Source organism: Apteryx mantelli, chromosome 22 (genome assembly GCF_036417845.1).
Source record: "Apteryx mantelli isolate bAptMan1 chromosome 22, bAptMan1.hap1, whole genome shotgun sequence".
NCBI lineage: Eukaryota > Metazoa > Chordata > Aves > Apterygiformes > Apterygidae > Apteryx > Apteryx mantelli.
In genome coordinates this window covers 14,696,294-14,722,652 of record NC_089999.1, presented here as the reverse complement: position 1 = coordinate 14,722,652, position 26,359 = coordinate 14,696,294, and the positions used below count along the sequence as shown (strand labels likewise).

The 26,359-nt window shown below is 42.5% G+C and overlaps 1 long non-coding RNA gene across 11 annotated transcripts in view; it reads right to left on the bottom strand.

Moving 5' to 3' along the window:
• Window positions 1–510: 510 nt before the first annotated feature.
• The window catches only part of LOC136993939 (uncharacterized), a 37,298-nt gene continuing 11,449 nt past the window's right edge, over window positions 511–26,359 (bottom strand). For 2 of the 11 annotated variants that reach the window (XR_010886205.1, XR_010886203.1), the window contains 10 exons: window positions 17,925–18,035; window positions 17,410–17,831; window positions 16,661–16,827; window positions 15,499–15,777; window positions 11,910–11,999; window positions 8,731–8,812; window positions 5,348–5,425; window positions 4,814–4,892; window positions 4,623–4,727; window positions 511–1,161 (listed from right to left, as the gene is read on the bottom strand). This is a non-coding gene — a long non-coding RNA (uncharacterized lncRNA). Of the gene's footprint in view, window positions 1,162–4,622; window positions 4,728–4,813; window positions 4,893–5,347; window positions 5,426–8,730; window positions 8,813–9,426; window positions 9,642–11,909; window positions 12,000–15,498; window positions 15,778–16,660; window positions 16,828–17,409; window positions 17,832–17,924; window positions 18,036–26,359 lie in introns of all 11 variants that reach the window. The other 9 variants (XR_010886204.1, XR_010886207.1, XR_010886210.1 and 6 more) reach the window with 9 other exon arrangements.

Here is a 26,359-nt window from a genome sequence, read left to right as displayed (position 1 = left end):
AAATGGCGTTTTCCTGCCTTTCCCATTTAGTTTTTATCATCTCTTTCCACTGAATGTATGCAATGAAATCTGTACCTCCAACAGTGGCCACAAAAGAGAATGAGAAAAATCCAGCAATAAAATAATAGCCCACAAAGGGAATTGTTTTGCTTTGGAGCTGAATGAATTAAAATAAGCAAGCAATGGATGGTGCCATGGTAGGGAGGATTTCTTTGAATCTGTCAAAGCATCTCAAAAGGCCTAAGAGGGACCATGTGCATGGGGCAGGGAACCCAAACGCAATGGGGAAGGGAAATGCAGGCATCTCTGCACAGTGGTACCTTAAATTGCATTAATTCTCCTGCATTGTATACCTGGGACTACATAATTCGTGCCTCAGAGAGGTGAGATTTGGCTATTGCATGTGGGAGGGTAGGATGCATCCTGTAGTACATGTATAAAGAGGGTAGATACTGTTTCTTATCACTGAACCCTATATGCACATACATACACACACAGAGGGAACAGAAATTCAACACAAAACAACCACTTGAGGATTTTTTTATTATATTGCATGAATGACATTTTACTTATTCCTGCCTTTACAGCATGACTCTAGGACAGGGACTTTTTAATTTCTTTACATGTATTTCCAGCAGTTACATGTGTAATTAAATAATTAAAAAAAAAAAAAAAAAATTAAGCAAAAAGTTAGTTTAACTTTACCAAAGAATAACTGAGGCTTCAGATAAGAGGAAAACTGTGGCCAGTCTTCCTGCGCATAACGTTGCGCTCAGGTGGCTGCAGTTATGCACCACAGAGGCTCCAGCTCTGCAGACAGCCGCAGAGCTGATGTCCCGCCTGGAGCAGGTGGGAGAAGAGCAGCACTGCTGGATCCCAGCGCCCGGCTCTGTCCAGCAGCCCTTGAGGCAGCCAGACCTGCGCACTGAAGCAGCCTAACTGCCTGTAGAGAACGAGCAGTTATTGGGCCAAAATCCAGCACAACGGTGACCCCGTTCCCCAGCCGCAGTGCTGCAACTGGGAGCCCTCTCGCCATCGCAGCCAGGTGCGGGATATTTCTCATCCTAAAAGGTCCCACAAAGCCATTGGTACAGCACAGCGTCACGGATTTCATGTCAAATCTTCTTTTCCAAATCTTGCCTTTTCTCTGGAGGGTTGTCGCTATGAGAAAAACATTGGTAAGCGTTAGTCAGGATCCTACCACGCCAAATTCACTGTCAAAGAGGCGTGGGCCATTTCACTGCCACTGCTTCTTGCTCAGTGGCCTACAACAACATTGCCTCAATTAATGTGCTATGTAGGTAGGCTCACCTGCCTTTTTATTTCAACTGCATGGTCATCTTCTGATCTTCTGTCCTTTGACCTGGGCTGTTTCAGCATTTTTCACCTCCCTCGTCAGGACATGCTGAGAAGCCCATCTCCAGCCCCATCAACCTGCTTCGCTCTCCCCTCTCCCTTTTGCCGTGGCCCAAAGACTTCACTTGTTACTGGCACAGAATCAAACTTTTCATATGCTACAGCTTAAAAAGGTAAAAATTAAGGCTGGATCTGACTCAAATGCAAGTTTTATATTTTAATGTTTTATCACCTCAAAATACCATCCTTCTTTTAATTTCCTGAGTGATGCTCGTGCCCAGCTCACCAACTGCAAATACACTCCACATGATTCCTACTCAGATTTCCCCAAAGTCATTCTCATTTTCACTTCCATTTCAATGAGAAGCATATGGTCGGAAGCGTCATTGATTAACCCTACCATTTAAAGAGTGAACCCTTTTTGTGAAAAAATAAATGCAGCTTTCATTTCAAAGTGTTCCGGGTTTTATTTTCTGCAATTTTTATAAAGAAATCATTAATTTTGATTTAAAAATAAAAAGGTATAACTTCTCACTCTTACATACCAGTTTCCAGGAAGCAGAAACATTCTAATATCAGTCAGTAACTCTCCACTATATTTTCTCCAGCTCTTTACATTTTTCAAAAGAGACATGTAAGTTCTCATGGGAAAAAACATGGCCATCTTTAGCCAAAATGTTTTTTAAGGAAAAGGTGCATTTTAGACTAAAAAGTACTTCTTAAAAAAAAAACAAACAAACCAACTGTTACACCAGGTAAAAGCACTGAACTGCATCCTGGCGCCAGTCAAAGGAGCGAGATCAGCAGTGCCATCCCAGGCACAGACGGTGCCACTTGTGCTGCCGCTGGCAGACAGAGCAGCAAGCAAGGACATCAGCGCCTGCTGCCCAGGGATTTGCAGTTGTCCAACGGCAGCCAGTCTCGTGTTTCTCTTGGGCTACAAGAGACTCATGAGATCTCTGCCGTCTGCCCACAGCTCAGGACAAGAACAGGCAAAGGTGAGTTGTCCCTATGAACCAGAAGGACCACTCTGCCATTGTAATACTATGAATCATATATTTCCAAAAGAAAGGAAGAAAAAGGCCAGAGAGGAGCCAGCCAGCACTGTCTTATCCCTCCTAACACTGTTAAAGTGATACTGGTAGCAATATACCCATCAGCAAATTCCTAAGAGAGCAGCATCACTCACTTGGAGTTGGGAAAGATTTGTGTATCGGCATAAGGACTCTCTTGATTTGTAGAGGGAGCAACAGACTGTACCTTGGTACCAAGTGTGTCACCTGCAAATAATGAGGGTGTATACAAGAACGGGAAACATTTGCATAGTTGAATAGGAATCACCAGGTACACATGAAGCCAGCAAAAAATTATCTCTAATGTACTGGTAAATTATCTGGAGTCTGGCCAGACACATTTTTCAGTTGTCTGAACTCTACCAGGTTCTCCAGTCATGGCCACTGAAATCTGAATAGCTGCTTGCTTGGTAGGCTTATCATGTAATGATGCTTGGCAGGTTTAATTTTCTTCTTAAAAGCTTCATATCATGGCAAAAGAAAAACTATACAGTGGTGACACAAGTTAATTGCTCAGTTATCAGACAATAAAGTGGTTCTACCAGTTACTTTTCACAGGTGTTGAGGGCATTTTCAACCTTGCAATGGCCCAGTAGCAGGGCTCCGTACTACTTAAGGCTTATGTTAGCACTGCTTCATTGGGATCCATAATATGGCTTTAAAGGGAGAAGTCTGTAACTCTTTCTCATAGAGACAACCCTCACACACTAACATAAATCTACTGACCCATGATCCTAGGAGACCGGAGTTCCCTTCCCACTCGATGCAGCTGGATGCCTCAGGTAAACTTCGTAATTTTTCCAGCTCAAACTTTACAGCTGCTAAAGAGGATCCGTGATATGACCCTTTCTCCCTGAAGGTCTTTAAAACATACATCTCCAAAGGAGGATCAGCTGCCTCTGGCTTACAGCATGTTAAGAAGTTCGGCCAGAGCAGCTTTCACACATTTAGACAAAACTTTCTTAAGCTTCTTTGTACCAGCACTAGGAAAAGAAGAGGGAGCACTTAACATTCAGGACCAGACAGGTTTTCAAAATATTCAGCAATTTAGAAGTGCAAAAGACAGACCACTGTCTTGCACTGGTTGCTGTACAAGTTTGGCATCAAACATGAATGGACACTTGACAACTCTCTAAGGACTGAAATACCTCTGAAAAACTAGCTTGTGCAGTCTCTGGGGAAGCAGGATCAATAGCTTCCCTTGGCAGCTCATTCTGTGGTGTTATTCTTAGAACTTTTCCATCATAATCTACATTTTCCCTTCTGCAGGGTAAACCCATTACTTCTTGTTCAGTTCTCATTGACTAATGAGAATAATTGGTCCCTGTCCTCTTTATTATGTGCCTCTAAGTATTTGTAAAGAGTTATCATGTCTCCCTTTAGTCCTCTTTTCTCTTCACTTAAAGATTCCCAATTCACTTTAATCTGTCCTCCCTGGCCCTTGCTCCCACTACCACTTTATAAGTCAAATAACTAAGTCTAACTACTTTGCAGCTATATCACCTTAGGATGAGATGGTTCAGACGGACAGCAAAGTGCATTGAAAAAACAATTGTTTTAATTCCTTGCTGAAGAAGAGCTTTCACGATGGGTTAACGGCAGCTCAGGTTGGATGTAGAGACAGCCAGTTCCCTACATGTAGCCAAGGTGCCAAACAAAATGAAACCTCCCTCCCAGTCTGCTGCCTGTTGCTACTGCTGCAATACTAAAAGGTGATGTCTGAGCTGATGGGTTTGATGAGCTGGAAAGACCCAGTCTGAGGAGGGACAGGTATGCCATCATGAGGGGCCAGAGCAGAGCCCCGTGTGCCCCAGAGACGTGGCGCTCCCCAGAGATGACCCCTCTGAGCTGCACCTGGGCCTGGGCATGGCTATGGCAGGACAGTGCCTGCAGCACTCGAGGAGCGATGGGAATGATCCTGCACCGAGCAGCTGGGATCCCCACTCTGATAGCTCCTGCCCCTTTACAGCGAGGTGGGCTGTGCGTGCTCTGTGAAGGCCGAGAGGTTCAAACTCAGGCCTCCCGATCCGCAGAAAACACCTGCATCCTCTGCCGCCCGCTCCCTCTCTACACACAGTTCTTGCTGGCACCCATTCACAACGTCATTCAATTACTGCGCCTCAGGATATAGGTGCAAAAGTTCTGCAGCCTTTATCCATATCTCTACCAGATCACCCCACAAGAGCAACTCACGTCAAGCCATGCATCGCCTTGCTGTGCCAGGCTATGTCAGGACAAACACAGCACCAGTGGAGGCTGGAGAGAAGCATGCAGAGGTGCAGTATCCTCCCTTGCATCCTATAACATTAAGACGGGGGTTAATTTGGATTTACAAAGTGAAAATGTCAAGCTTCATTTATATTCCAGCACCCAGCTTTAATTACCTTTCCCTTTTCTTAGCAGCCATTCTTGTGTTCCGTTTCTTCACTTAAAGCTGATAAGCTGTCCATCTATATAACCATTCTGCTGACACAAATCATGATGGATATGAAAAGCAATAAAAAGCAAGTCTAATGAGACATTGCTCAGAATGAGAGAAAAAAATTGAACCATGTTCTTTAATCATCAGCATACAAAGCTAAGTGGAATAAATTTGTTTCAAGGAGGCCTCATTTCTATTTAAATGTAAAATACACTGAAATGTTTTAAGAATCACAGAAAACTATGGATTTCTGATAAAGTATTATCCTTAGTAATCCCAGCCAAAAACCAAAAGAAAACGAAACCCCCAGACATTACAAAGAGGCCAATGGTTTCTCTTGCATAGATTTTCCAGAGTGAAATGCAGAAAACCATAGCTACAATGAGATCACTGAAAACTTAAATCACTCATTTGCTCTAGAAGACAAGGATTCATAAAATTGACTGCATATTTTGTGCATCATCATAAACCTTAGTAGAAAAAGCCTAATTCTGACCTGATGTATAAATAAGAACATCGCTGCATAAAATCAATAAGAGATCATGAGCAGATGGTTTAGTCCTTTGCTCTCCCTCTGAAAAAACAAACAAAATTAAAAAGATTTCAAACCGCAAGCAAAGCAGGGAGAGAATGAGAAAACATCATAACCAGCCTCACATGACCCCAAGCAGATTCTCAACCCCTAAAATCTGCAAAATGGAAAGCCCAACCCTTCACCTCCATCAAACAGAAGTGCAAGACCCCTATCAATACTGTAAGAGGAAGGTCAAAGTCAATGAAGCAAAGTCAGTAAGGGATGTGGCACTACATCTGTTTGAGCAAGAGTCATAAATATCTCAGATCGTAATCGTCACTGTGTTTCCAATGATACTTGCTTTTCCCTGCGAGGGCTTCCAGTAGAAGCTCTGACACCTACCATACATACTATAGTAAACTGTGTATTAAAAATGCCTGAGACACACAGACAGACCCACCCATCTGGTACACTCCAGGTTTCATCCTGATGAACTAGCCATGAACCTTTCTCTTCTCATATATGCAGAATCAGCTTCTAGTCAATACTTTTTCTCTCCTCCTCTTTGCCCCCCCAGTAGTCATATTTTCCTACATTTTACTTTGAAGCTGTAGCTCTAATTGCACCCATTGCAGAGTAAAACATAATCGTTAGCTATAACATCTAGCTTCACTGTGATGATCCAAATGTTTCAGTGCAATATTCCAAATGCTGTGATCCTGAAGTGAGTTCTATATTGAGAAGAATTATGAAATTCAGGGTAATAATGCCCATCTTTGAGAACAAAGAGACTCAATTATACAGCTCAAGGGTTTTCGAATGATATCTAAGAATAAATCAAGATGCCAAATTGTGTGCTATTTGCTTTTTTCCCCCCACTACTGATCACAGTATATATCAAATCACTTTTAAAATATTTATCATCCATTTGCATGGACTCAGTAGAATTGGAACCTTCACCCTGAGGATTTTTTCATCCCTGTCTCTTTGTTGTCGCAATATTGTTTGCAAAGGGCTGTCACTGTAAGCTGTTATTTTTTATTAACGTTATCACTCTCTACTGCATACTGTTGAAGATCAGGGTGTACAATGACTAAGGTCAGACCTTGACAGGAGAAAATAATTAGGGATAACTCATCTCCTAGAAGTATGTTTAGTGAGCATAAAGGGCTGGAAGCTGAACAGAGGAAGACATTTGTAGTGAACAGCAAATGGCTTTGGTCCTTCAAATACAGCACAACGTATTCCTGAGCTCCCACTACTAGGATATTCTCATGAACTATTAGACACACTCCACAAATATGGATGAACTGTAATATATATAATAGTGCATAATACCACTTCTATCATGCGAAGAGGTCTCCTATAACAACATTGCAAACTTTTTAAACACAAGGAAATCAGAACAATTTCCAGGCCTCATCAGCATGTTATCACACCAGAGTTCCACAGAGCCCACATACTGTTTTGTCTTCACTAGCTCTGGTTGATCTTCTGCTAAATATGCAGTATTTCCATGAAACAATCCCCTCCCTTCTGCCAAAAATGTGGGATTAGCTTAAAAATCGTAAGATTTCAAACTAGAAATTCATTTGAGGGTCTTTGTTTTCCTTCTAGCTTGAGTTTTTAGAATATACTCAGATCTCTTTCTTACCCTTTTATATGCAGTAATAAAACCATGAAGAAAAAGTAAACAGACTCTCAGTCAAAAGTCTTAAACTGAGGCATTAATAAGCATCAGATACTTTAGAAAATGGCAATGAGATTTTGGATAAATGGTGTGAAGAAGGTGAGAGACTATGAATGATTGTTCTTTATTCTCAGCACAATAGGAAAGGGGGACCCAGTTAAATTATCAGGCGGTGTGTAATTAAATTGTGGTATGCATGACAGTCAGAAGGATAAATGGGTTCAAAAAGGGATTCAATTAATTCAGAGAGAAGAAGCCTATCTGTGGCTTTTAAGCCCCATGGTCCCAATGCAACTTCTGGCTCAGGAAGTCTCTAATCTGCTAATTACCAGAAACTGCGAGGCTTATTTGCAGGCATGGATCACTTGGGATTTGTCCCATTATTGAGCCTCTCTATCCCAGTTACTGCTGGAGAGAGGGTACTGGGCTAGACGATTTTGAATGCTTCAACGTACCTAGTCTTATGTTTGGGTCCTTTAAAATCGTCTTACCAGACACTCAGGGGTGCTCACAGACTCCCGCATCCTTCGTCCCAAGGGCAATGTTCAGGATGAACTGAGGGCCGTGAGCTCCCCTGCCAGTGAAGCCCTCAAGCGAGGGTCAGCGGGCTCCTGCACAGCGGGGGTGTTTAACCACAAAGGTTTACGGGATCAATTATTGTCACTCTTGAAAGCACAGTGGCACGATGTGTGCTGTGAGCAACGCACAAAGGCCAGCAAGGTCAGCTCAGTACACTGACCCCAGCAGCAGGATTATCAGCCAGATTTATTAGCTCTGTTATAGGAGCATGGCAACAACAACCACTCCACCAGACCTACAGCCCTGCAAGGATTGCTACATAATCTCACCCGCCTGCAAGTCTCTGTCCTGAAACTACCCATCTCCACAGATCCAGGGTTTTACTGTATATGAAACCATCATACTTCCAGACAGACCAAATGTTTCTATAAAGGTGTTTCGCTAGAGTCCACAAGCCCTGGCCTTTGAGAAACAGCAGGTGCCTCAGGTGAGCAATAGCAGCCAATGCATCAGAGAAGCTACGGGATCTTTCACAGGCAAGTTCAGGCCCTTTCTTGTATGTCTAATGCTGCCAGTGAATGATGGGGGTAAATCCCACCTGGATGTAAGGGCCTGTATCTCCCTTTGGCATCTGGACTGCAGCTAGTTGCTCAGTGTGTCCCAGTTTAGTTTTATATGTGAGAATTCATGGTTACCATTAGAAAGCATCCCACAATCCCACTCCTGAAATTACAGTGCCTGTCTAGTAGCACAATGGATTTGTAGAAGCATCCAGGAACACGGACAACTCTTCAGTGGGACATTTCTGGCTTTCACCAGGAGCCTGCACCAGCTGAGCAGATTCCACCCCAGTGGCATTACTGCTCCTTAGCCTGGCACCTATTCTGGCTTTGTCCCTAGCAGTTATATCCTGTAAAAAAAACCAGGAATGCTCCAGAAGGATCCCAGCATGATTCTATGTCTCTGCTCTCATATTCAGCTACCCTTCAGGTTTTTGATGGCTGTTTTTTCACTTCATGTTTTCTTAAATTATTTAGATGATCTTTTAGTATTGTAATAAAGTAACTGCCTTGGCAGAAGATGAACATTAACATTTGCAGTGTGGGTTGAGAAAAAAACACCATCTTTAAACCTCTACACAGAAAATGATCCTCACCGATAAATGATGGTGTCACAGCAAAAGTTTCATCTGCAACACGAATCACTGCCTATCCTTCAGGTCCTTTAATGGCTCCATTCTGCAAACAACAGTAACAACAACAAAATCAAACACTTCTTCCCCAACAGACACCCAGTCCTTGTCATTTCAGATGTGTTTTTGTTTCCTTGTTTTATCTGCATGAACAGTTTGAATGGCTTTATAATTTGACTGTGCTTCCATTTTATTATATCTGCCTTCCATCTGTTATTTTTATGGTTTATGTTACCATTCTCCTCTCACTAATGCCAGCGGCTCTACTGTAAAACTGATGTTGCATCTTACAAACTTATCACCTCGCTCCAGAAATATATCTTGTGCATGATGGCATAAGAACTGCCTGGAGAAGAGTAAATGGATCTTTTATTAATGATTTTCTTGTAGGAAGAGTCCACGCAATACTTGTACTTAGTGCAAATACACCTTCTCTTCTCACTGCAGTTTGCAAAAGTCCCACTGAATGATACAGGGCTCTTTCACCGAATCTAAAGAAAAAACAGGCTACATAGGAGTGTCCCTGCTTTACATAAAGGATGACAACACTTTCCTCATTTTTGGAGGGTAAACTCTTCACATGGAGTGAAATCCCTCTCCTTGCACAGCAGCTAGTACACTGCACGAGACTATTGCAGCACAAATAGAAAGAGCACTTACTTGAAAGTCACGCAGCTCCCTTCCCAGGTGCTGTACTGGGCTGTGCACAGGCCTTGCGCTCATGCTAACAGACAAGGATGAATTTTACTTTGGAACAAATTAAAACTTTACACAGTTTCTCTGAGCTGAGCAGAAACTTCCTGACTTAGAGGCAAAGAACCAACACCTGGGGACACTCCATGATCCGTCCAAGGCTGCAGAAGAGAGGGTCGGAGCTGAAAATGAAAAGCCAGCTCTTCAGACTCCCAGACTTGTGCTTTAATGGCAAGCGTCTACGGCTCTCTATTACTCTCAAATGATTATAAGTAATTACATATTATATCACAACAGTCATCCTCAGTTTTAAGGATTTCAGTGGATCATTGGCCAGGCTATCTTAAATTTCTCAAGCTTTTTTTTTTGGCGGGGGGAAACCCTTTATTCCCAATTTAAAATGAAAGTGGATGTTGAATCCATGACAGCTGTTCACGAAGCAAGACTCTAGTTCTCTAGCTAGCATTATCTCACTGAGAGCTGATATTTTTTTTGTCTGCTATGATAATTCCAGATTATTTTACAGAAGTTCCTAGGAATCTTAGTTATTGATCCGGTCTCTAGTTCTTGGACAGTATCTTCCTCCCCAGCAAAGTTCTTCTAATCTAAGACTTCACATATGCATTTCCTTTATACCATGTACACCTCTTCTATAAACCTACATAGAGATCCATATATGCTGTTATTCAACACATGCACAGAGATACTGAGTAAGCATGAGATGGAAGAATCAATATACATATAAAATAAATATAGATTTCATTAATATTATCTCCAATACTAAATACCTTCCAATAGACAACAGATTAGTACCACAAGTGTCCCTGTCTTAGGCCAGTTAGTTACAATTTTCACTTTTTTGTGCACAACACACTGTTTTTCTCCTTGTTTTATAATTTTCCAAACACAAATGTAATTGACTCTGGCCTGCTACCAAGAGGTTTATTAAAACGGCAAGGGATGAAACTAATGATTGCTAAGAAGTTCTAATTCCAAGTATACTGAGTTGTTCATTACACATTTATGGCTACTAACCAGCGGTGCTCAAATAAAGGCCTGTGGATTTGTTTACGCTGCCAAAGCACTAAGATGCATCCAGGCACAAGAACTCAAAGGTTGAGACAGAAATCAATATGGAACAACTAAACACCCTACTGTGTAGCTGGAAGAGACTAAATTGATGATGAACCTATGAGTCCAATAAATATGTGCATAATTTAAAATGTATTAAAAGCAGAAGCTGGCTAAAACATCAATATTTAAATACTGTCCCCTGCAGTGTCACCACAGATTTTGCTGGAAAAGAAGATATTGTTGAGCTTGAAGGTGATGAAGACACAAGAATTGCCTGAAACATTCCTTTGGCCAGATTCCTGACACTGATTTAAATAAAACTGTCTCAGGAATAAATCTGACCCCAGGTCTTCTCCCTCTCTTTTTTTCTTTTTTTTCCCCCCATTCGGTTCATTCCGGCATAGGCGGGAGGGGACGAGGAGGAAGGAAAGGTGGCAGACCTCTTTGTTTCTAGTCTCCATGCAGGTAAAGTCAAAGCCAGGCAAATGCTTGGAATCGGTTTTCAATTCCAGCACCTTAGCAATGAAAATATACTGCTACCAGCACCCAAATGGTCTCTTGCATTGCAGCCCATGGACATATTAGGCCAGTAAGAGCAAGTCTGGGTACCTCTACATATTGCTGCATTATGTTATGTGAGAATACCCTGAGGCAGGTATTCCAACAATCCAGCTTAGGTGCCCGTGGCAGGAATATTCAGGTTGTGATACAGTCAGTGGAGAGAGGCTGAATTGTTCCCTGGAACTTACTTTTCTCCATGGGATTCTTCTTAGGATCCTAAAGGTGAGAGATTCTTGGACCATTTCAAGTACACAGGTCACATACGGATGCAATCAGGACTAAGTCACTTAAGCGACTCCAAAAATTGTCCTTGTTCTGTTCTGAGGAGGCTCCTAGGCCCTGCTGACTATCAGAGCGTGCACCCCACTCAAAGACTGCTTGAGAGAATGAGTTTTCAAGGGTCATCCCTAAATCATTTATCATTTGATTTCCAGTGTCACTTCCTACCAAATGCTTCAAAACACCAACATTACTGGATAGCGCAAAACAAAAGCTTCTGCATGATCACATCAGGAGACAGACACTATCGCCAAGGAGTGTGTTTAGGGACAGCATGAGCCTGAACACATTGCAGAATTCCCACCCCCGATTTTGGGGTGGCATGCTTCTTTCTTCTGAGACTTATTTGCAAAGGACATAGTTCCACGGTTCACAGAGTTAAGATTAAGGCCTGTTTTTCCACTAACTGGGAATTTGGTTGATTCTTTCTATAGCTATGTTTTAGGTACTGGAAAGCTGATACCACATATCTTCTCACGCCTCTTTTCCACACTAAACAAGCTCATTTCTTTCAGCCTTTCTTCTTAATCAGTTACCTTTCTTGTTGCTCTCTTCTCTGAACTCTTTCCAATTCTTGAAAAGTGATGGCCAAAACAGGATATAGCACTCCAGCTGAGGTCTGGCTACTGCCAAGTAAAACACAGTAATTACCTCCTGTGACTTGCGTATGATTCTTGTTAATGCTTCCCAAAATGACAGTTTCTCTTCCCTCTGCAACAGTGTCGCCTAAGGGGTTCACCTTCAGTGTGTGACCCACTGAAACACCCAGCCAGATTTGCTCTTTGACTTGGGACTTGCTATATTGCCATATTCTTGAGGACCTGTCACCATACTCCCAGTGTGGAAAACAGTTTTCTTCCTTCCAAACTGGCACAAAGACCTCTTCCTAATGCAACCAGGAAACCTAGCAGGGCCAGAGTGCATGTGCACAAGTGGTTGGGCAGTATGCCACGCTTAAATCCTCTGAATACAGGCAGAGTGAGCCTGTTGTGCTCTCCCGGGAAGCCTCACCCACCAGCCAGCCCTGGACTCTGTGCTAGCGCAGTTAATGTGCTCTCACCGCTCCCACTAGCCACTTTAAGCACCCGGACATATCGATTCAGGCACAGCACTAATACAAATATACAGCTCCTGCATCAGAGAGGGCTGGCTGTGACTGTGGAACAGGCTGCTTTCACATGCAGCACCCAATTCAACTGGTCCTTGATGCCGTGCCTTCCAGACACCACAGTAATAACAACTGCACTCGCCTGTTCTCCAAGGAAGCAGGATGCCCATTCCTCTGCCTGACAGACAGTAACAAAAGCTGTGAACCAGATGATCCCCACCACCCCATACACCCTGTCTGACCAGAGGAAGGTCGCACCACATTCATTCGGACAACTAGAGGCAACGTCAGTGTTGCTCTATACCAATTTCCCCATGCACAGCTCCAGCTGTGCTGGGAGCCAGCTTAAAAACTCTGGCTACCAATGAAACAGAATTTGAAAGACATACAGTTGACAGCTCCATGCAACAACACAGAACAAGACGGCTGTCTTTCCCCATCCTCCCCCAAGACCCAGCAAACCAAATAATTCCTGGAGAACTGGCTACGTGAGTAAACATACTGAGAATTTGCTCCTCGTGGGAAAGTCAAGATCCCAGTTTCCAGCCTATTGATGATCTTGGGCAAAAGCACTTACACACTAAGCAATTGTACTACCTCTGGCTAATTTGCACTTTAACTGACTTACTGGTAAAGCAATCCTTGCATTAGTTAATCCAGAGGCCATCTGCTGAGGATAATATATTTATTACTAAGAATCTACCTATCTCTATTGTACTAAGCATGCACATGGTGAATCTTAATCATTTTAACTTAGACACTCTATTATACATACCATGAAATTTAACAAGGTATGTCCTATATGGGGCTGTAACATTGCAGCTGTGTGGACTAATTAGATAACATTCATTATTGTTCATTCAATTTGCGTTTGCAGATGCAGAGAGCTGAGCGCTGACTGCTCTTGAGTCTCTGATTGATTGCTCCCACTTTGCATTCATTAGGAAGGTGGCCTCAGCACAGTAGTTTTACAACATGTGTTTGCTACCACTTAACTGGATGTGCCAGTCAAAAGCCTTGAACTGTGTCTCTTGATTAACAATATTTTGCAAATATGGTGCAGTCTATTCTAGCAGCATGACAGGCCTATTGTGGAGCCAGCGTTCTTGGAGAGCACCACTCACTGCAAAACCTTCCCCCCTTTCCGCACGCCGAGTGGAAAGAAATACAGTTGTGGCAGTAAAGGCTGATGACAGCTAGCCAATACATCAGGTTCATAGGTGGCTGTGTCCATTGCTCATCTCCTCCAGTCAGACGTGAATTAAAGAGATAAATGGGCTTGTCAGAGAGTTTGACTTTGTCAGACAAATACCAAACCCATAAAACTAAGGCAAATACGGTTCACATTGACCTCTGCATTTTTCCCTAATGTCTCTTTGCAACTGTAGACTGGGTTTTTGTTTTGCTTTGTTCTGTTATTTTTATCTCTCTCTCCTTTTCTCTATGCCTAGCACTAGGTAGCTACTCTGTGGTGGATCAATTATTTAAGTGGCTCATGTTCTTTTCTGAGCTCGTGTGAGAGGTGCAGGAGGGGAGCTTGTCTGGTGAAACCCAGCCAATACCACCTGCATTTTTCCTTCTGCTCCTCTCCTCACCCTTCATGCTCCTTTTCCCTGTGCTCAGGGAACCCGTGGAGCACGTGGCTGGAAACAAAAGCCCAGCAGGGCCAGGCTGGTGGTCTCGAAACTGGAGAGCTCTCAGCAGAGATTGACCACCCGCTGCGCTGCCGCCCCAGCCCATGCCGCTGCCAGCTGCGCGGACAAGATGCGCCTGGAGCCTCAGCCCGGCAGGCAGCTCTGCACCCCGGGGAGAGACACGGGAGGGAGAGCACCTAGGGGCTTAAGCATTTCCGAAGTGAGGCCTTTTTTCAGAACACGCTCTAAAGTAGCCAGACAATTTAAAACCTTTTAAGGAATTGTATGTTTTTCCATAGGCTGAGATTAAAATTATGCATATCTGTAAATTATGCAAGATTAGATTACACTTTGGCCAAGTCCATGGTCAAAACAGTAAAGAAACACAGAGCAAAAGGCAGCTGATATTTGTGAAAAATACGTATAGCTAGGCTAATACTGGGCCAGGTTAAAAGCAGACCAGGTAGCCAGACTGAAGTATCTGTGAAAGCTGACTGGTCAAAATAGTCCACCCCACTAGCAGTACTGCAGGAGGTAACTTTGGAGGTTACATTAGACAGTACATTAAAGTGCACTTATGGTGCATTATAATTAGTGACATAATCACTGCATGAGTCCTCCCCTGCTTTTCTGCAAGGTTGTAATGGAAATGTTCCAAGGCTCCCCGGATTTAGGGAATCATTGATGCCATATACTGATTCTTCACAGGAAGTTTTTACAGCTCTGCATTTAAACCAGTCCTGCAGTGCAAGGGGCGTATTTCAAAACAGTAACAATAAATGTTGGACAAAGAGCACTGAATCTGTCATTGCCCTTCCACTTCTCTTAAAAACATTTACTCCAGCTTCACTGACATTAACTTAGACGGTAAAAGAAACTGATTCAGAAAAATTTTCTGCAGCCTAGGGGGCTTAGGTACCTGGATATCTCCAGAGCAATTCAACTTCTTACATTTAGTCCAGCTCTGGGGATCTTCCAGCAGTGGGCATGAGGAATCATTACAGCTCTGTCCCACTAATCAGGCAAGCAACTTATGCAAATGGTTCAGCATTTTAAGGTGATGAATTTAGCAGACTGCTAAAGATGTGAGCTGGGATTCACCTGGCCTGCTCTAACAGTGAGTGGCAATCATTGTCTCTGCTCCTCCGGCAGCTGCAGGACAGAGATGACCGGCACCCCAGGAGCTGGTGTCTCCTGCCCACCTGGGACAGGAGCCATCTCCTGCAGGAGATGCTGAGGCTCCCTCACTTAGCACATTGCCAAGTGGTGGGTGAAAACGCAGCAGCTCACAGATTTGTCTCGGCATATCCCACTTCAAAAATGACAGTTGAACCCCCACCTTCCTCTAAAACACCACACTGATCTTAAGGCTCTCTTACTCACAGACACTTGGAGTCCTAGATGGCTCCAGCCTAGGGACCTAACAGGTCTCTCACCGCGTGCTCCTTGCCAGCCATCAGTCAGCCACAGCTGGCCCTGGGGCCCTGCGTGCTCTGCAGGGAACAAGGCCGCTCTGACAGCTCTCGCAGGGACGCTGCCCAGGTGCTCTGCATGCTGAGGACTCCCAGCTCTCAGTTTTTCAGCAGATCCAGTCGGTATTGCTGGCAGACACAAACCGTGCTCAGGAGACATGGGGATACAGGCTGGCTTCTGAAGTGTTATCTATGCAGGAAACATATGTCACATTAACACCTTTCTATTCTCTTTAACTAATGGCTTTATCTGCATGGTGCATTAGCTGCAAAGGCAAAGCCAGCTGAAAGAACTACCACCTTCCCTCCTCAAAGAATTTCCCCCTTTCCTAGGTATGCTCTATCTTCCTTGCGGGACATGCTAAATTGTACCACCAAGAAAATCAAAATTAAAAGTAACTTTGAAAAAAGGGGAGGGAGAATATCTTAAACCCATGTCATGTGAAAGCTCTGGCTTACATGCAAACAGTTATTTTGGATGAACTAAAACAGAAGTGACAACAGGGATGGGGGGACAGAACTTCCTGAACTAGCTTCAGCATCAAAGGCAACGCAGCACAGAGCTGCCCCTTGAAGAGGCATTCTTGGCAGTCATCAACTAACACTGCAGATCACCATCAGACTGCAAACTCTGGAGCAATTATTACTGTGTGACAGCTCGTCCATCCGAGGAGGCCCAGCACACACAGGTGCAACACAAAAGACTCAGAAACTTTCTTCCCCAAAGCATTGCAATCTTAGAAATAAAAAAGGGAAGTCACAGCAAAGACAGATGAAACTATTTGCTCAGGGCAACTTGGAAGACTAGACCCCAGATCTCCAAACAGTGCAAACCAGATCAGCCATCAGAGTAAATTTATCCACAGGACCCAGTTCCCTATAGATCCACTTTACTGCTAACTCTAAAATTTAATCCCTCTTTCAACCCAAGTATTAAGTGTCTGCTTATTCAGTTAGACTTCTCAACCCCCAGGGGCCTCATACTTCATTTTTCAAAACATTTCAAAACAAAATCTAGGAAACAGCTTTTCCTTGCAATAATAAAATCTACACCAAGCAGGAGAGCTGTTTACCCTGCTCTCTGCAGTTTTGTCATTGCAGCTTTTGCTGCCCAGGTTCGAGGGACTGCTGCATGTGCCTGCCAGGCCTCCGTCACCTCATAATAGGTTTGTTAATCCACTGGCTGGTTTCAAGCGAAGTTGACCAAGTATCTATGAGCTGAAGTCTCGTAGACACTAAGCTTGGTAAAAACAGACAGTCGGGGAAAAGAGAGAAACCTTATTAGTGACCTCACTGGAGAATGTTTAAGCTAAGCCCTTACTAGACATTAGAAAATGCACATGGGAGAATGCCTTTGGAAACCAGACTTCACTTATTTTGCTGTTCAGAACACTACTTTTCTTTGGCCCCTTCCCTCTGCCTTCCCATCTCCTAGGACCAAGTGTAGCCAGCCCCATTTGCTCAGCGTATTCATTTAGGTCAGTGTGACTCAATCCAGCCTTTCCTCATTTCTTCCTCAACCAAAAGGCCCATTCAACCTGTCGTAGTAAAACCAGGTAATGACTAAGGAGTTGTCTCAAAGGCAAGTGCATCGCGTATATTAGCTGCAAAGACTGCAGGAGAAACCTTTACACTAAAGAGGACTGACTTTGACCACCCTTTTCTCTCAAACTGCCTAATTAGGTAATTAGATCCTGAAGAAAGGCATCTGCCTTACAGCATGCATTTCTTTTTCCCTGCTTTGTATCAGTCCGTCTTAAAAAAAACGAAACAAAACAAAAAACCACCAACTTATATGTGATACAAACTGCGCTTTGCTTACTTCCTCAGACTGTTATAGCTGTTACTACTGCGTATTCAACACCTTCTTGGAAAGCCTCTACCCAGTCTGAAGTGGAGTAAAGTCTCTGCGGTGCAGATAAGAGTATTTACAGATTCTCCTGCAGGAATTCATGTTTTCCTGTGAACAAATACAAGCCCTGTTTAAGAGATACTGGCATTTCCTCAAGCAAATTAAAGTTATGATCAAGTGTTTTACAATTCAGCAGGTAATGGATGCTTAAAATTTACAATTTTAAAGGAGAATATATTTCCTTACATTTAAGATTTTCAGCACATTAAAGTAGCAGGGCAAAGCCCTTTGAAACAAACTGAGAACTTAACTTATCAACAGAGGTGAACTGATTTGGGATCAGAGTCACATGTCCTGGACTAACCAGCAAGGCTTCCATTTTGAGACCATTTCTGGAAGATAGAAGACAAAGACAAAGAAAATCTGCCCAAGTATTCTTCACTGCAATCAGCACATGGCTTATGAGAACAGGTTCTCAGTCTTACCCTCCTCTCTGAGGCAGCCCTCCCAGACTTCACAGAGTAGCAATACAGGGTAGAGACATTAAGGGGTTTAATATCCTCATCCAAACACGCCTGCCTGGGATGCACACACTCCTGTGGAGGAAAAGGACAGTCTGTCATGAAAAAGAGGAAACTTAATTGGTAGGGGAAATCTCTCTACAGGCACATCCCATGTGACATTTTACAGCTGGCTTCCCAGTCAATGCAAGTGCATAATGGCAAGGTCATGCCATTCAGTGCTGCACTGATTTGGGGGGAATTTTTTTCATTAAACAAAGTGTTACTAGGCTGCTAACACAAGGCAGCTCCACTGCCATCGTGTTAGGCAGATGAACCATCATTTCAGCTCATTTCAGCGTAAAACACTGTCACTTTTTTTCCTTTTGCATATGCAATACTCACTGGATAGTTCAGGTCTATGCATAACATATTTATTTGACAGTAATCGTTTCATTTCAGCAAAGGAAATATGTTCCACTATTCCTGCAGCTGATGGGTTCTGGCATAAGTTGGAAGCTGAGGCTCCAAAAGGAGAGAGAATATGTCTATGGGATGAACCACAGCTGTTTGCAGTATTCCTCTGCCCTAGCAATTATTTTAATAGGAAGAATTCCTGGAGGGTTATTTGGCTTCTGCACAGTGTGGTGCTCTGCTCACAGTCACTAGTTAGGATATTAGACAAGTGAACCTCTGAAGACAATTCTGTTCTTGTAAAGCATTTTTTAAAAAGGAAGAGGATTCAATTCTGCAGCCTGTTCGCACACCAGAAAACACTTGCTCTCATGGGTAGTACAAGAAAAGGCTGAAAAACTGATACATTTACATAATCTGCATTACAGTAACATTGTTTATTAGCATTGTTGAACAGCCCCAAACCTCCCCCAAGCTATAAGAAGAGAGTACTACCCAACTTAAAAGATATAGTGCAAGGTTAACACGCACACACATACACATGCATCCCTAGAGATAAGATACATATATGTGACTGATATTTGACTATAGATTTTTGGCTATGTATGAGAAAAAAACCCTGTGACCTCTTGAACCTGATCATGCTGCACTGTGATTTTTGTGTATGCCTTTTTTTGCATTAAGTTGTACGGCACTTTCTGGAGGCAGAATTTCAGGTCAGGCTTTTTGCAGCGGTGCAAGAAGGATTGTTTGCTCCATTGCAGAGTCTATTAAAAATTCAGCAGCACCCTGTGAATGTGTTGCTGCTCTGCCTCAGCAATAATCACTGTCAGGATAGTCCTCAGACAACACTGCGCACTAAATAAAAAACCCAAGATCCCCTGCTAAAGGGGAAAAGCTCCCCAGGGGACTAGCAATATTTTAGCCTGCTTGTCATCCAAGGATTTCAAAGTACTTCAGAAGCATTAATTAAGCCCCATGACATGCCTATAAGATGGAGATTTAATGTTCACTTAGCGATGGGTAGCACTGGGGTCTACAGCCTCAGGAAATCACTAGGAGCACGAGGCTTTGGATCTTACGACTTTTAAAGCATTGTTTAGCTCCAGTACAAAAGAGAAGAAAGACACTATTGCTCTTGTGGCAACATGGTCCCATGAACGAGACTGAAGCCGGTCACCAAGGACATTTCAGAGAAAGGTGGGCCTGGGAGGGTTTGCTCCCTGATCGGGCTGTGCTATGCTACTGCTGTTCTGCATGCTGTCCCTCTGCGGCTCAAAGGTAGAGCAGATCCAGCAAACATGCCGAGTTTGGCAGGCTGCCCTGCTGCTCGGCCAAGCCTGAGAACACCAGTATTCTCAAGCCTGCGCTGTTTTGATTAGTACTGGCAAACGTTCGTGTCCTTCAATGAAAGCATCTTGCATCGCCATTGTGATTTGCTTTAGGTAGCTAAATGAGAAAATGAAGAAATGCCTCCCTGGATTTTTACTTTCAAATCAGCTGCCCAAGTTATTTAATATTTAAATTCCTTATAATTTTAAAATATTATATTCTCATTTTTATTTTTAGAAATGCACATGCTTTTAATGCATAGGAAAGCTGCTAGCAGTTCTTCCCACCAACAGGGTTTTATTCACAAGTTTACGAGTATGTGACGATGGATATTCGAGGGGAGTCATTTAATAAATCTGGTTAAAAACAAAATCAAAGAGCAACTGAATGAAACATTCACAGAGTACAGCATTGGCAAGACTTGAGCTACTGCCAAAATAAACAGCTGGGTGAAACCTCAGTTGAACAGCCCATTCGAAACCTGCATTTGAGAGAGGTGGATGGAAGTTGCTTTGTCCCAAGGATCAGCCGTAAGAAGCAACCGTTGCTCTCTAGGCTTCCTGATCCGCTCCAGCTCAGAGCTCGCCATGGTAAACCATTCGTTTTATCCACTGACTGCTCGACGGCCCATATGAAGTTTGTTACTGTTCGCATTTCAGTTAATAATGCTCTACTTCAGATAGACTGTCTCCATCATTTCTACTAATTAATATACTTGAGAAGTCAATCCCTATGCCCAAAAATCAAATGACTCTTATTACCCAAGAGCTGCCCTTCCACCTCCCTCTAACATAGCTGAGGAACACAGACATGGCTTGTATTACCCCAAACCTTGTCAGGCAGTCCACAAGCTATACCACTAGCTAGGGTATTCATCTTCAGTGAGAACTGGCTGCTTTACCCATTAGCAGAGAATTTATTTTGCAAAAGCCTAGTTCATTTGCACTGTGTGCAGAAAACCATCTGTTCTCAACTACTGAAAGAATGAAAACCAATTCACAAATCTAGCAACACCAACATCATGTCCTCAGGGTGCTTCTGATCTTCAAGGGAAGAAAGGGCATACTGCTAGTGGGACAAATGCAAAGAGAAAACAGAAACTTCAGAAAGACTTAACCCCAAAATTTGACTTTAATCTTGCTGTGCAATGGAAGAAAACAGATGCAAACACTCCTAAGCTTGTGATGATAGACTCCAGGTTACAGTCTGGATGTTGCTAAAAATCGTGATTAGTGCATGTGATGATCAAAGGAGCTTAAACTATTCGACAAGAATTAGATGACTTACTCTTCGCATGACTTGAAAAACTAAGCCTTTATGATCACATTTAACACAAAAACAAAGCTAACCTCAAGTCCAAAGCCATTTTTGGATAAAGCCTGTATCCAGCTTTTGGCTGGGCTTCATCTCTCCAAAAATACTGGTTGGGGTAGATTTGCAAACCATATTTGAGATCAGAGCTTTACTGTTCTAGCATTCTCATTGCCAGTAATCACTAAGTAGCGTTGCTGCCCATCAGAGCTGAATCATGCTGGAAACAAGTTGGGTAGTAACCAAGGTGTTGTAAAGATCAGCAGGGAGACTCAGATCCTCCTAAGTATTCAGACATGTTATTTCTAGTTGGAAGTAATGAGAATCAATGGCCTAAATGAAAGTTAAATGCCTTAATACTTCTGTAGACAAAGATGTAAGAGACCAGAGCACAAGTAAATAACACCTGCCAAATCATGTTTCAGAAAGTTGGCCAGAAAAACAAACAAACAAAAAAAAAACCTAACAAATATCCTGTTATTCACAAAGGGAAAAACAGATAACAGTTTGCTATCACCAAATAGTGTTTCTTGCATACAGAAATGACATCTTTTATCTAGGTATTTAGACGAGAACAGAAGTTCAGTGATTTTTGTCAGTATCATTAGTCTCTCTGGAGAGAATATTAAAATGCTGCTACTGACAGAACATCAATAACAGGGGAGATAAATTCTTCTGAAGCACTAATTTTCTCAGCGTTGTGAAATCTAACTTATGCATCATCACTATACATCAGTGAAGCAATAATATGAGCAGGCACTGTAAACACCATGTTACAAATAAAACAATATATTTCAAGTGGAATCTGTTTCTGAAGGAGATTTACATTTGGAAACAGAGATGGGTTTCAATAGTTTCCAATAATAACATTGCAGCCCGATACAATCTCACTGCTGCTGGTATCTGCCTTTTTCACAAAAAGCTCTGCAATGAACACAAATGGAAATAAGGGCCAGGTCTACTACTGGTATAAATCAGCACAGCCCTAGGAATCCAGCAACCCAGTAATCAAAGGAAAAGGAAAAAAAGGAGCAAACAGGGAAAGTTTATAAGAGACCACCATGTATGCTTTATAGTAATAACTGACGCTTTTCTATGTAATTTAGTTATTACAAATAGTTACATGCAAACTCACGCTTACTTGAGTTGAGTGCAATGCCACGTGAAAAGGTAATTTTCTCTGCATTTCCAATGCGGGCTTGATTTTGATCTGTAAGCTGGATGCCCCAATCATTTGGACCCTGTGAATATTTAATTTCTACATAATTGTTTCAGTGGCAAGCAGATTTTTCTTACTGCATTTCCTTCACTCTGTAATGAGGTTAAAGAAGGAAAAAGGACTTCCTACATCACTGAGTCTGTATTTCTGCAAGTGGAGGACACAGTCTCCTTGTCGGAATAATATAGGTGCATTTCTGGCTCTCTAACAAGGACTGTGTAAGAGACTGAGCAACTCTTCTTTTTATCTGCTTTCCCATGTGTTTATTTTATCTAGGCCATTACTAGAATGGGCAAATACTGCAAACAATTATGCACAAATGTTCCTTTGAATTTTTTTAATTAATTAGTCTCAACCATTTTCTCACTCCTTTTATGTTCATTTCCTGAGACTTTATTCTAACAGATCTGTTTACTATCAGAATATTCACCGAAGCAGCAAATTGTGCATGATTATCAGAGATTATTCACTGAGAGTAAAGTGATAAATTAATTATTAATTATCATTATTAGCATTGTTGTCCTGTCGCCTAGAGCCCTCACTGAAATCCGGACCCCACTGCATTAGGTACTGTATAAGCAATAGGAAGAGACAGTTCTTCCTCCCAAAGGGCTTTCAGCCTAAATAGATGTCAGAGAAGGCGGGGGGAAGAAGGACGCAAAGAGGCAGCATGACTTGTTCAACCTCACATCCAGCCCTCCACAGCAGGGCCATGGACAGGGCTGTCCTCTAAGCAGCCTCCCTGAGCATCTGTGCAGGAAACCTAAGGGCACAATTTCTTCTCACTTCCATTTGCGCACTTACAGTTTCCTTGGGGAGGGCCCAACTTCCATGGACAGACTACTTCTCTCTTCACCCATCTGCGCATCTTTTTTAACAGAAATGTATACATAGAGAGGGGATTAGCAATCACAGAAGACAGTTCCCGAGGGCTGGGTGTCCATGAGCTCTGGGCGCTCACCCCACTGGCGACCAGCTTTGACTAGAGCACACGCACACTTGGCTTCTGCGCTGCGCGGCTGCCTGAGCACCCACCCTTGCAAACACCTCTGCAGCTTGTCTCGCACCTCGATGAGCAATAGGTACTCCAGCTGCTCAGCTGCCTTCCATATCAGTTGGTCATTTCCATATTCACCATAACCTCTACAAAACCTGCGCAAACAACAACAAGGAACTGCTGCATCTCTGTGACTGCCCAACAGAGCCGGTACGTTTGAGCTGCTGATGGCATTTCACCTGACCCATAAAATCAGATTGCTGCATTTGTGAGAACAGAAGTAGACCCAAAGGACATTAATTCACCACTGTCATCTAGCATCCCTTGTGGAAGTTCCAGCAGGGAATCCATACACCTCATATCCAACACCTTGTGAATAAAGTACAGCTGAATTTCTGGAAAGACAGACCTCCAGACCTGGGCTAAAGACCATTGCAATGTTTATCACATCCCTTTGTGATTGGTTCCAGTGAAAAGCTATTACCATTACTGTGTCCTATTATTATGCTGGTTTGAGTATTTCAAGAATATTCAGGCTCAGATAAAATTTTAAGTGCCTAAATGCACATGAAATTAAAGAGTGGTCCCTCTAGGTTCCAGCTGTATTTAGTGGAAAAGAGCACCTCCCCAAGCATGTTAGGTGTTGGGAAGGATAGTTAAATTTTCATAGGTTTAGTTCCGTGGCAACTTACACCACTGAGAACTATTCCCTGAAAGAAGGGAGACAACATATAACACACAATTAGGTGTCTGGGCAAGCACTGACAGGATGAAACACAGCACAGTCGCATTGTCTTCTTTCTTGAGAAATGCTGCATTAGCCATTAATTTTATTTAAGTGCTTTGCAATATGGTGTTGTAGAACTAAATTGAATCTGTCCACTGAAAAAATGCCCTAAAAACAAAGTAACAAGCATATGGAGCATGTGGGGCCATTAAAAAATTCAATCCATGTTCCTCTAGTAAAGATGTTTTGTCAGACAGGTTTAGATGCTTCATTTAGACTGACAGGAGGTGACCAGATAGAGACAGGAATGGGGGAACATATTCTCCAACCTATTGTCTCCTTCTCTGGGGAAGACCTGTTAGTAGCCCCCGGAAAAAATAACTTCATTCATAAATGTCTATAAATGGCCAAGTAGCAGACATTTCCATTCAAGTTTTTTGATTAACACACTCCTCATTACAAGTTTGTAATAAGTTCTCTGGTGAGGTTTGTTCTGCCTTTCAGGCCCACTGTAATTGCCTTAGAAGCTAAGGATTTAAATCCCATTAAAAAAAAATCTTGTAGCCTAGAGCTACACCGAGGGCGTAAGTCAGACGTATGAAATGCTGCCATTTAATTTTCAGATCATCTGTGCTGTAACTGTGCAGGTATATTTGAGTAGACTGAACATGTAACTGCTGCAGCCCTTAATGCAAAAGCGAAGTCAACCTCCAAAGGGGCAGAGACAGCAGCTACCTGGACCAAGCCTGTAAGGGAGCATGGATGGTCACGGACACACAGGTTTTCCTCACAAGGAGCAACAGTCAGAAAGGTACCGTTCATCCACAGTATTTTTTTTTTAATCATGATAGTACTGATTAATAGTAGTAATGATGCTTTTATCAATAATAATAGTATTTAATATGATCATAAATGGCCCCACTAATTTTCCACTGTAAAGAGGTTTAAGAAATAAATACCCTTTTCCACAAAGCCTGCTGTCCTATACTTAAGCAAAAGGTGGATAAAATAAGTGATCAGAGAAACACATGAAAAGGATGAGACAATATAACGAAGGAAAGTTTTTATTCTCTTTTGAATCAACTCAGTGGTTTAGCTCTTCCCCCACCATCTCCTGCCCCAGGCATCTAGACTATTTCTAGTTCACTCATGGTCTTGCTGAATAGACAAGACATTAATTTTAACCTTTCTGGGCAAAGGCTTTTCATATGTGCAGTTCCTGCTGAGGTTGACATAAATTCCATGCAGGACAAGCTTGCATATTTTAGGTGGCCTAGGTTTTACTATCACTATCTGCAAACGTAAAAAATTACACTTTTCCACTCTCTAGGGGTAAGTAGTAGGAATGAAATAATGTATTTGTGCAGCATGTAAGTATATTCAGAGTACAGCCACTTAAGCTACATGCATCCTTTACTAACACTCAGGGTTGGATTTTTTCTGTGCTAATGCTACTTTTCAAATAGAAATGAGACTAAGTGCCTGCTCCTTTGCTGCAACCCTCAAATGTTTTGTTTCTGTGCTACAGAACCATCTTCTGGCTTTGAACAAGACTTTGCACCTGAAGGCATGCATCTTAAATAGGTGTACGTTTGGGCTAGGACACTATTGCAAAGCTTGGTGGATTCTACACTGAAAAGATGTCTACACGTTTCTTCAGGTATGGTATCAGTTGGGTTGGAAGAACGCTTCCTAATCACCAGAGAGCACAATCGTCCCTTACTCAAGGCTTCTAAAATGGCAGAACCTAAAGGACCAAGCTCAATATTGCTGCTCTGCACACCGCTTACAGTTCTCCAGATTTACCAGTGATCACTTCCTCTTTGGCATTTTCTGATCTTTGGCTTAAGAGTTTTGTTTGAGCCTTGTCTCACATATCCCAGTAAGGAGCCTGAAAAGCAGATGCTGAAGCTGCTGGGGAGAAGGTAGGAAAAGAACAAAAAACCCAGAGGAACAGTTTTCCCACACGTACACAGGCTGCAGTTTGTAAAATGTGATCAATACGATATATAACTGTGGGGGGAAAGAAAAGCACTGTAAAATATGTTGGGGCAGGAAAATGAATGATCTCTGTCAACTGTTTAAAAGCAATCCAGTAATGTGAACAATCAGAAGTGAAGAAAAATCAATATGCTTCTCACAGTGCAGAAATAGAAAAAAGCTGGATTTTACTCCTGCAAAATCCATGCAAACAAAAACCAACACATTAATTCTGCTTGTCAGTAAATGTGGCCATTTCTTCAGAAACAGAACCACATATAGTAGAATACTCTTTAGATACGATGCCGTGCTTATTGATGGCAGTTATCCCCACTGGTTTCAGTGGTACACAATTGTGTCTTTACACTGTAATTATATAATTGTGTTTTATTTCCATCATATTTAATTTATTAAATAAAAGATGCACTAGAAAGACCTCA